At 45.5% G+C, this 11,653-nt stretch overlaps 1 long non-coding RNA gene across 1 annotated transcript; it reads right to left on the bottom strand.

Annotated features, from left to right (window-relative positions):
* Nucleotides 1-532: 532 nt before the first annotated feature.
* LOC123375602 lies at nucleotides 533-2,472 on the bottom strand. Its single transcript, XR_006581527.1, has 3 exons — nucleotides 2,411-2,472; nucleotides 1,000-1,074; nucleotides 533-574 (listed from the first exon to the last, which is right to left on the bottom strand). It is a non-coding gene; the product is annotated as an uncharacterized LOC123375602 (long non-coding RNA).
* Between the last annotated feature and the right edge of the window lie 9,181 nt (nucleotides 2,473-11,653).

Raw genomic sequence — 11,653 nt, 5'->3', positions numbered from 1 at the left:
AAATTAAAGCAATGTAAGGGATGTTAAGCAAAAGAGTATGTATGTATCTGTGTGTGTAAATATATTGTGTAAATATGTGGAATGTTTAGGACCTAAAACAACACTCCTGGCTTGTAAAACTCTATTTTGTAGGTTTAAGATAAATTGGGTTTTGTTTTGTTTTTAAATAATACCACTAAAAAGCCATTTGAATCTTTCATTCAAAGCTGAAAAACTGACAGACACCTTTTTGCCAGACACAGGTAACTAGTGTTGTTTGGCTTTGGTATTTAGCCTTTAACCCTTAAGGTACCTCAATGCTTTATAAAGTTCAATATCTTTTTAAAGACCAAAGTTGTGGCTGCAGCAGGGCAGTCAAACCCAGGCGAATGGAGAGAAATTCTGGATCCTTTTTTTTTTAGTAACAAAATAGCAGATAAGAGCTGTAGTAAAAGAAATTAAAAAAAGACAGTACCCCTCTGGAGCAACAGCAGGGGTGAGGTGCACAAAAAAAAAGAAGCAACATTAGAAACACTGAGCCTTAAGGTGGCTCTGAGTAATCGGATTGTCACTTTGATAAAGGTACATGAAAACTCTGTGAGCACAAAAGAAACAGTTACGCCTTATATAAAAATTGATATGGCTAATGTAATATTATAGAAGTTAAACTATGAAAGGAATGTGCGTTTTTCCCAGGACATTGCAATGTATATTGTAGAAGAGGTAAAATAAATGCAATTTAAAATCCTGTTAGGGCTCTAAAGGGAGCCACAATAGGTTGTGTTTTCTTTTACAGATCGCTGTGTGTTTTTGAAGCAGGAGTTGAAAGTGAAAAGAAATCAAAACTCGGGTGGAAGTTGATTGTATCCCTTTTAAGAGAGGGTCTCTGAGCTGCTGATGGCTTTGGATCCAAAAGCAAGCCAGAAAGCATCTGTGTTAATGCAAATTACCTAACTGACAGAGGAAGGAGAGAACTGCCCATAAGTGGCAGCACAAAGGAGCTGCAGATAATGAACATACCTGGCCAGCAAACTATCTGAAACCAAAAGGCTCAAATTATGATGCTCCAGAGGAAGGTGGAAAAAGAAGTCAAACCTAAAAATGAGAGGGGGACAGGTTATCCTAAGTAGAGTAAAATATACATTTTTGTGTGTGTATGCAGTGCTGAAATCTGAAGACAGGTACAAAAGGGGTCTGCTTGCATGCAGGACACCCCTACTTTTTAATTCACCAAAACGCCAAGGATATAATTAAATTAAAAAGCCTATGCAAAAAATTTCAGGAGAACATTGAACACACTGGCCTCAAAAACAAATTGTCTAAATAAAAGGCATGGTATAACAAGATACTTTTAATAGAATTGATGTTAATATTTGAAATTGCTGATACATGCATTTTAGAAGAGCAGGATGTGCCCTCAGGATTGTCTATTAGGACCTCAAGGCTGCAAACTCTGGGAAAAACCCACATCTGGTTAATCAATAATCAGAAGGAAACCGCTTGCTTGACCATTGAAACTGCTTGCTTAGCAAGTTTTCTTTAAGGGACATGTGATTGTGTTACTAATGTATAAAATAAGGGGGACTCTTCGGGACTGGTCTCTCTCTCTGGATGCATCTTGTGTCCCTCACTGGCAGACAGGCTGCCACTGTGCCACTCGAGAGCCACACTCAGCTTCGGTAATTATCGAGGGTTGGGGGTGTTTCACTAACCTATTGTGGACGTGTGTAAGTGCTTGAGACTAAAGTAAAGTTTAGCTTTAAGTGAAAGCACTCTCGTGTTGTCCTGTTTGTGCAGCCATCAATTGGTCGGACGGCCGTGTCTCCCCTGATTTCTTTCCTGACTCCACCTCGCACAGAGTAAAAGTTACCAAGAGCTCTGGGTTGAAAGAACCCCAGGTAACAGACAGGGCTGAGCTGGGGGAGGGGAGAGGATCTGTAGGAGGAATCCCAACAGCAGTGAAATGAAATCCTGTTTCCCATGCAGCATTTCCTGCTCTCCACCCATTGTTCTAATGTGTCCCTGACTCTAGGAGAAAGGGAGTAATGTGTGGCATGATCTGAGCTGCCACACAGATGCTGTTCCCTAGGGAATGGATGGATTTGGAATGCAAAGACTGCAAATCCTTTTGCATTTCATGCAGCTTCCCTTCTGCAAGCTCCCTGAGCCCCAGCTCTGTGGGTAGGGTGCTACAAGACAGCCCCCCAGGAAACACATTCACCAGAATGGCAGAGGAGAGGGAATTGGTGCCTGGCTGTACCACTGCAAACAGACACTTTAACACAGTGAAAAATCAAGAAGGCTCAGGGAAGAGCTACAAGTGACTGGAGGTCTGGAAAAGACCTCACAGTGAGACACTTAAGGAGCTCAAGATATTTGGCTTATTTGAAAGAGGGTAAGAGGTGACTTGATTACAGTCTAAAGCACCTACGCAGGCAGAAGATATCTGACATCAGGGGGCTTGTTGATCACGGAGACCAAGGCAGGAGATCCAAAACCTGAAAGCTGAAGTTAGACACACTCAAACTGGAAATAAAAAGCACATTTTTGACAGTCAAGATATTTAGCCACTGGACCAGCTCCCCAAGGGACGTGGTAAATCTACTGTCACTTGGAATCTTTCAGATCAGAGTGGATTGATCCCTGAAAGCGACATTTGAACTGAGTGCATTAGGCTGGGGAATGTTCATTTACACCGGGAGGGAGAATAATTCCCTGCGCTACAGGGATGACTGGGAAAATTCTGAGACCAGTGTGATGCAGGTTGGATTAGATGTTTCCAGTGGTCTCATCTGGCCTTAAAGTCTCTATGAAACATTCTGACCACTCAGAATATAGATTAGTGATCACAGCTAGTATGAACTAATGCGGAAGGACGGCCTCATGGCTAAGACATTGGGGACACATGGGATACAAGACACCTGGGTTCAAATCTCCTGCTATGCCATGGACTCCATGCGACTGTAGGCAAGTCACACTGAGCTCAGTTTTCAGAACTGCTGAATCTCAGTTGAAGTCAAAGGGAACTACGTGTGCTCACACCGTAAGAATCAGGCCCCTAACTTCTGTGACAGTTCTCCAGGTGTAGAAGGGGGATGGCATTTCCCTACCTTGCTGCGGGTCAGGAGGATAAAATCCATTAATGTTTGAAGTGTGCAGATACTGTGAGCAAGGAAGCCATACACATACCTAGAGAGCTAAAACTGCCCTTGGGAGGCCTGTGAACAGCCCTAATCTTGGGGGACCAAATCATGCTGCCAGCTGCCATGATTCATTCCTCCTTGACAAAAGGGGCCATTCTGCTCTCAGTTACATCCAGGTAAAAAGGCAGAATGTTAATCATGAATGAGAGAAGCTTCCAATGTTATTACCATCTTCTGTATCCCTTAACGCCACAGGGCCATCTGTAGCAGATCACATAAGACCTGCTCCCCAGCATACCTTTCTACCTGTCTGCCCAGAATATCAATTACCTAAACATTCAGAAGTACAATGCAGAATTAGAAAGCAGATGTGCAGACATCACAATCTGCCACAGCTGCATTCCATAAGCACTGGACAGTCCAGATCCATTGGATTAATGCTGACAAGGAGCTAAGGATGGGTGCAAGGTCTCCAGAGGCAGTGTGGAGTCCATTTGCCTTCTGTGGATCTGCCAAGATCCACGGGGTTCAAAGTGGTGGAACTGTGGCATGTTCAATATTGACTGATTTGGGGGAAACTTGATGAAAGGCTCATCACAGCATTCTCCTCCCCCTTAGTCTCCCACTCCTGAGTTTCCCATGCAGGAAGGTGAGTAATCTAGGGGTAATTAATTCAGTAATTTGGTCCTGAATTTCTAGAAATGACTATGCATTACTAAATATTACTATTTCCAATGTTATTACAGATTTCTCACAGAGTGGATGAATTCTTACACTACTCTTAAGAAATTAATGGACTTATTTTAAATAACATAGTTCTTTGGTTATCACAGAATACCACACATCCAGAGACGTTAAATTCAATGACAGGCACCCACAGTGCAGTGTCATGGATTCTGTGCCTGGTCGCAGAGATGAACCCACTTTATAAAACAGTCTGAAAATCAGTGAAAGAGCAGAGAAGGGCAAATTGGAGGCACTGTGCCCAGCTCAGTGCAGGTTGCCTTGTCTGGCCACAGTGAGAATGTCAGGGAATGCTGGAATGTATAAGCATCGGTGGAAAAGCGAGTGTAGACTGGGTACAGACAGTTACACAACCACATGGGCTGGACTTGTTCTGAGCAGGATTAGCTGTTGCAGTGACCAAAATGCCTGTGCCCCATCATTGCTACGTTCTGGGGCTAGGATTGCTACAAGGTCCATTGCAGACACAGCCAGGCCCATTAGACCTTTGACTCTACCAAATTATCCAAGAGCCGGTGCTCCTGGGAGGCCTTGGGGAAAGGTTCCAGGCATTGTTCTTTCTTGGTGTAGGGGCCACTTGAAACATAGCTGCCTGATTTGAAACCTTGTGAGTGGTGACCTAGTGCTTTCATTACGTGAGATTAGAAGAGCTGGACTGGGATCAGCAGGGTGGGGGATGCTGAGGAGAGAACAATAGAAATTGTATGTCTGGGTAAACATGTTTGGGAGGAAGTTTAAAGCAGCAGAAAACCCAACTCTCCTTCACCAATTTCCAGCCCTCTCCCCTTACCACATTTTACAAACTTCAGTTACACATGGAAGGCTAAAAACCTAACTTGTTTCAAGACTGAGCTTGATCAAGTGTCTAGAGGGGATGGTATGATGAGACTGCCTACAATGGCATGTAGCCAATCTGTGACTGCTAGCAGCAAATAACTCCAACTGCTGGCGTTGGGACACTGGGGATGGAGAGGGGGACTCTGAGTTACTACAGAGAATCCTTTCCCAGGTGTCTGGCTGGTGGGTCTTGCCCACATGCTCAGGGTCTAACTGATCGTCACATCTGGGGTAGGGATCAGAGATTGGCAGAGACCCTGTGGGGGTTTTGCCTTTCCTGCAACACGGATCACTTGCAGGTTTAAACTGGTATAAATGGTGGATTCTCTGTAACTTGAAGTCTTTAAACCATGATTTGAGGACTTCAGTAACTCAGCCAGAGGTTAGGGATCTCTTACAGGAGTGGGAGGGCGAGGTTCTGTGGTCTGCAGTGTGCAAGAGGTCACACTAGATGGTCACGATGGTCCCTTTTGGCTTTAAAGTCTATGAGTCTAAGAGGCATCAGGTGCACAACAAACAGCTAAGCTCATTGTGTGCAATGCCTCAGCACTGCACCACACATTACAGAACCCACAGTGCATTGTGCAAGACTTCAAACTGTACAACACCCAAATCACAGTTACTTACACATTGCACAACTCAAGAAAAACTCACAGGCCTTATGCTCAGGAACGCAGTCACACCCAACAGCACACACAGGCCCAGAAAACACTAAGTGACTCCCAGAAAAGGGACTGCATGCGTGGGGTTAACCCCACGTGCCACAGCCTATCCTAGGAAAAAGCACCATCAATCTTCAGCCGATAAACTTCACACACCAAACTCTGCACTGTTCCCATGTGAAACCTAATACTGTCTGGGCAAAAATCCTGTTAACAAGCTTTGTGTTTTAGTTTATCCTGAACCTATAGGACATCCTGCTAAAAAACTAAAGAAAACATGCACAGGAACAGGAAATCCATTCATTGTTTCCAACTATTTATACTGCACTCAGGGGAAGCACAGTGCCCCCGAAGCGAAACATCCATGGAGTGATTAAAGGAGACCCAGACTGAGGCTCTGCTGCACTGGGGCACTGCCAGCTCTTCACAGTGTCCTTGGAAAGAGCCCACAAACTCCCATTGCTAACACTGCACATACACTAGCGCCGCTCAGCGATGGAAAGAGCACATCCAATATGTGCTCTGTTTAGAGCACAAGGACTCCTGACGGAGATGGCCCCTGTGCACAGCAACACGTGTGCCTAAAAAATAGTCATGCTGTTTAGTAGATTTAAGTCCATTTATCAATATTAAGTGGGCCAGGACTCTGTTTGGAAAACACACAGAACATTCTGGGCACTACCGTAATCAAATAATTACTATTGATTAGTATTGATAAAGAACCACGAACATACATCACTTCTATATGGAAGAAAGACACCCTAAATAACTCAACTGGATGCATGTGTCAATGAGTAACCATTGTGATGGGTTAGACTCCCCTGTCCAAGATGCCACCTGATGTACTGGGGTTTCACTGAACCCCTCCTGCTCCACCAGCCAGGACTCCTCTCCCTGTTTTGCTGAATTAGGCTCTCCGGCATCTTGCAGCACACACATACAGGTATAGAATCATAGAATATTAGGATTGGAAGAGACCTCAGGAGGTCATCCAGTCCAACCCCCTGCTCAAAGCAAGATCAACACCAACTAAATCATCCCAGCCAGGGCTTTGTCAAGCCGGGCCTTAAAAACCTCTAAGGATGGATATTCCACCACTTCCCTAGGTAACCCATTCCAGTGCTTCACCAATCTCGTAGTGAAATAGTGTTTCCTAATATCCAACCTAGATCATCCCCACTGCAACTTGAGACCATTGCTCCTTGTTCTGTCACCTGCCACCACTGAGAACCGCTCACCCACTACTAACCACAATGTGATGAATGAATAAAGAGCCTTTTCTATTCAATCCATTAAGTTTTATTATGCTCACATACATACAGAGACAGCAAAGAAAAGTAAGATAACCTGGGGGAAAGTGGGACGCAGGGGTGGGGTGAGACGCAAGGACAACTTACTTACATTCGCACTGCAGTAACAATCAAAGGTGTGGGAATGGGAGCCTTCTGGTCCTTGTACCCTCCCCTGAAGCTGAGTGCGACGGATACTGGACTGCTTCTCCAGCCACGGTGAGTAAGGCCATGAGCCATAGGCGAGAGATCTTGTGCTGCAGCTTTTGTGAAGACATCCTTGGAATCACTGGTTCCAACCTCATAAAAGCCTCCTTTCCCCAAGCAGTCTGGATAGTGCTTGAAGACAGGCATCAGTGTAAAGCCCCCCAAATAGTTTGATTATTACAAAAGTGGAACCAGGTTGGGGGGAAAGGAAACAAACAGGAAGCACCCCCCACAAAAAAGAAAATTTAAATGCCTGATTGTAGTACATGGTGATCCCTTCCAACCACAGCCAGGGCTCGCTCGGGAAAGCATGCTTGTGACCCAGAATTCACCAAATGGGGCGGATTACTTGTCGAAATGCTTGGGGTTTAAGGGCTAGCATTTAAAACTTCCCTCGTTTCCCCTAGCTGATCATATGTGATATCAGTCTCCTAAGGGTAACAGAGGCAGCAAGGGAGCAGATGCTGCAAGCGTCTGGGTACAGACCTGGTCTTTATGCTGCAATGCTGTGTGCCGCAATGATACCAGAAGAGTTAATACTGGAGTGGCACGGAAAGTGTCCTACCACGATGGATGAAATAAGGCAGCCCTTCTCAGAAACCTTCTGCAAAGGATTGAAGAGTTACCTCCACGAAAGCTTCCTAGAGATCTCCATGGAGGATTCTAGGGCCATCCCCATGCACATAAACAGTCTTTTTTGAAGCACATCCTCTGCATAGCTGGAGTGGCCACCGATAACCACTATACCTATTTTTTTGTTCAGATTCAACATTAAAAAATAATAGCATGAAACCCCTATAATTTGATTGGAAATGTGAACTCCCCAGAGGTGCTTTCCCCAGTATCACGCTCCGCTGACAATTGGTCCTGTGAGGGGATGGGCTCCAGGGTTAAAAACAGTTCTACGCTCTCGGGGAGAATGGACACTCCGCTTGCCTGCCTCGCATTCTCCTCCTCCTCTTCCTTGTCAACAATGTCCTCCTTGTTGTTGTTCGAGGTCACCCGGGACTCCTGGGAGGTATCCGCAGAGCATTTTGTGGTAGTGGTGGGGTTGCCGCTATGAACTGCATGCAGCTCCTCATAAAAGCAGCATGTCTGTGGCTCAGAACCAGAGTGACTGTTCGTCTTCCTTGTCTTCTGGTATGCTTGCCTAAGCTCATTTATTTTCATGCGGCACTGCTGCGTGTCCCTGGTGTAGCCCTTCTCCCCCATGCCCCGTGCGATTTTGGCAAAGATGTTAATGTTTCTTCTGCTGGATCGGAGCTCTGCCTGCAGACTCTTCTCCCCATAGGTGCAGCATTTCTAATCTGCTGGTGGGTGCTCCCCCTCTTCCACCCCTTCCCCCAATGCCCCAACCCTGCCTTGCTTCTCCCCACCCCTGCTCCACCCCCACCACGCCTCTTCCCCGCCCTGAGTGCACGGCACCTCCCCCACAGTGCCTCCTGACGCTGCGAAACAGCTGATCCGCGGCAGGTGGTAGGCGCTGGGAGGGAGGGGGAGGCGCTGATCGGCATGGCCCGCCAGTGGGCAGCAGGTGCTGGGGGGAGGGAGAGGCATTGATAGGGGGGCTGCCAGTGGGTGCTCAGCACCCACTATTTTTTTTAAACGTGGCTGCTCCAGCCCCAGAGCACCCATGGAGTTGACACTTATGCTTCTCCCCACACAACAGTAAGATCCAGCACCTCCTCTGTACTCCATGCTGGAGCGCGTTTGCGGCCTTGAGCATCCATCATCAGCTGAGCTGATGAGCTTTCCATGCTGATCAAACAGGAAATGAAAATTGAAAAGTTCCTTAACTGGGGGGCTTCTATTTCCCATGTACCTGGCTGATGTGCAGTGGAGTTGAAAGTGCTCTCCAGAGCAGTCACAGCAGAGCACTCTGGGACACCTCCTGGAGGCCAATTAATTCAAATTACACAATGCAGTGTCTACACTATCCCCATGTCAACCCGTGGATGTCGAATCAAGCGCTACACCTCTCGCAGAGGTGGAGTACAGAAGTCGACTTCACAGGTCTTTAGGTGGGCGGAAGGGACTCAGTTGTGTTGACACATACATTATTAAATCAATCTAACACAGCTTATGTTGACCTAACTTTGTAGTGTAGACCAGGTCTTAGTCTTAAGAAAAGAAGACTTAGAGGTACCTGATAACAGTCTTCAATATGTTAAGTGCTGTCATAAAGAGAACTGTAATCAATTGTTCTGCATGTACACAAAGGTGGGACAAGAAGTAATCTGTAGCAAGGAAGATTTAGGTTAGATATTAGAAAAACCTTTCTAGTTCTAAGGGTAATTAAACTCTGGATTGTGGAATCCCCATCACTGGAGGTTTTTAAGAGCAGATTAGACAAACACCAGTTAGGGATGGTCTAGATAATACTTAGTCCTGCCTTAGTGCAGGGGGCTGGACTATATCAGTGGCTCTCAACCTTTCCAGACAACTGTACCCCTTTCAGGAGTCTGATGTGTCTTGTGTACCCTCAAGTTTCACCTCACTTAAAATCTGCTTGCTTACAAAATCAGACATAAAAATACAAGTGTCACAGCACATTATTACTGACAAATTGCTTACTTTCTAATTGTTACCATAAAATTATAAAATAAATTATCTGGAATATAAATATTTTACTTACATTTCAGTGTAGAGTATATAGAGCAGTATAAACAAGTCATCACATTAAATTCTACTTTGTACCAACTTCGCTAGTGCTTTTTATGTAGCCTGTTGTAAAATTAGACAAATGTTTAGATGAGTCGATGTATGCCTTGGAAGACCTCTGCGTACCTCCACGGGCACATGTACCCCTGGCTGAACCACTGCACCTTTCATGGTCCCTTCCAACCTTACATTTCTGTGATTAATGTGGAGAATTTCTGCATTATTTATATGAAATATATGCATGACTCAGTTTACTCAGACAAGGTGGGTGAGGTAATATCTTTTATTGGACCAACTTCTGTTGGTGAAAGAGGTAGAAATTGGTCCAATAAAAGATATTACACCTCATCCACCATGTCTCATTCATATCCTGGTGTTGGTGTCCCTAGGCCTAAGTAAACCAAAGCTGTGACTTTGGGCCTGAGCGAACCAAAGTTCTTCCATGCTGTGAACTTTAACCAGCCTAAGATGCTAACAGACAGCAAGCAAAACGTGTCACTGTCAGCTGCCTTAGCTTGCAGCTGCAGGATAGCTCGAAACAGCAAAAAGCGGCGGGGAGGCAGGGGAGAAAATCTGCATGCGTCTGTGCTGTGAAGGCCATAGATAAATATGCGAATGAGAACAGTTCTAACAAGCTACATTATAGTGTTAAGTGTAACTGTTGCAAGGGGGGGAGGGAAAAAGGGGGAAAAACAAGGGGGGTATAAATGCTGGGACCCCGCCTGCGCACGGGTGTGCAGGATTTGAGATGCTTTTTCTCCCTGGCACCTTTTTTGAGCTCAAATAAACTTGGTTTGCTTCTCCACCCTGGTGTGTTAATTAGTGCGACGCACACCGGGCAACGAACCCCCACTGTTGCTCCTCCTCGGGCCCTTTGGGCCGGCAACACTGGGATCGACACAGCTACAACACTGCAAACATCAGTTTACCTACGCACTGTTGTATTACCTATAGGAATTTAAGGGGTTAATTTCTCTCCTGGCAGAAGGGGCTGGGTAGGAGACAGTTCCTGCATACCCACCAATATGCTTACTATCCTACAAGACCCATGGCTGGTTATTAACTGTTAATGATTGACAGCCAAGGGAGACAGAAACCAGTGGATCTAGAGCTAGACTGCAGGTGTGAGCAGATTGGGTTAAGCAGGCTGCAGCCCAGAGCAGTGGGAGAGCAGGAACCCTGGACAGGTTAGATGACAGGCAGGTAATGCTGCAGCATGGACATTCATATAACCTTTGTTTTTCCATTCTAACTTAAGTGGCGTTCCTGATTTTAAGGCACTTGTCTGGTTTTAAATTGGACAGAACTCATTTTGGCTGGTTTGTCCCCTGACCTGTACTGGGACAAAACCAGATGTGATTTTGTCTTGTATCAGATGGGAGACACCATTTTAAACTGTGCCATTGGGCACCCAACAATGTGACCTTGTCCATTCACTACATGAGAGGTCAGGCCGGAGGGGGCGGGACAAGGAGGAGCGCTCTTGGAAATAGCATCCCCTGTGCAGCATGATCTCCGGCCCAAAAGGCCTGAGGCAGCAAACAGTGGTTCGTTGCCCGGTGTGCTTCGTTCCAATAAACACACCAAGGTGGAGAATGCAGAAAAAGTTTATTTGAGCCCAAATAAGGTGCAAGGGAGATATTACAATCTCAAATCCTGCACACAGACATAAGCTGTGTGTCTCTTCTTATACATGACTTCAGCCAGGCATCCTCATTACCCCCCACTATTCTCCTCCCCCTCCTATATAGTAAACACATTGTATAGTTAGCAATTAAATCATCCTTGACAGCAAACAATTCATCTTGTTAGTAACTTTTCAAGGCTGTTACCTTGGTTTACTTTTGAATTTATTACTTTGCTCTCCCTCCCCTCCTCCTCCTAAGCCAGATACAAACAGGCTTTCAGTGTTGCACTGATAAGGAGCAGTTACACATTCCATTCTTAATTCTGACCTGTGAGTTCGACTAGAATTTAACATGAAGGGACTCTTAGACAAGCATAAAATAACTTTGGTTCAATCCAGGCCTAGTACAGAAAGGCTTCATTAACACTGTGATTTTCCACCCTCCTGAGTTACCTAGGGTTATGCTTAATGACACCAACAATTCCCCCCTTTGAGAATACTCAA

The sequence above is a fragment of the Mauremys mutica genome, chromosome 8, assembly GCF_020497125.1.
Source record: "Mauremys mutica isolate MM-2020 ecotype Southern chromosome 8, ASM2049712v1, whole genome shotgun sequence".
Classification (NCBI taxonomy): domain Eukaryota; kingdom Metazoa; phylum Chordata; order Testudines; family Geoemydidae; genus Mauremys; species Mauremys mutica.
This window is presented reverse-complemented; position numbering and strand designations above follow the sequence as displayed.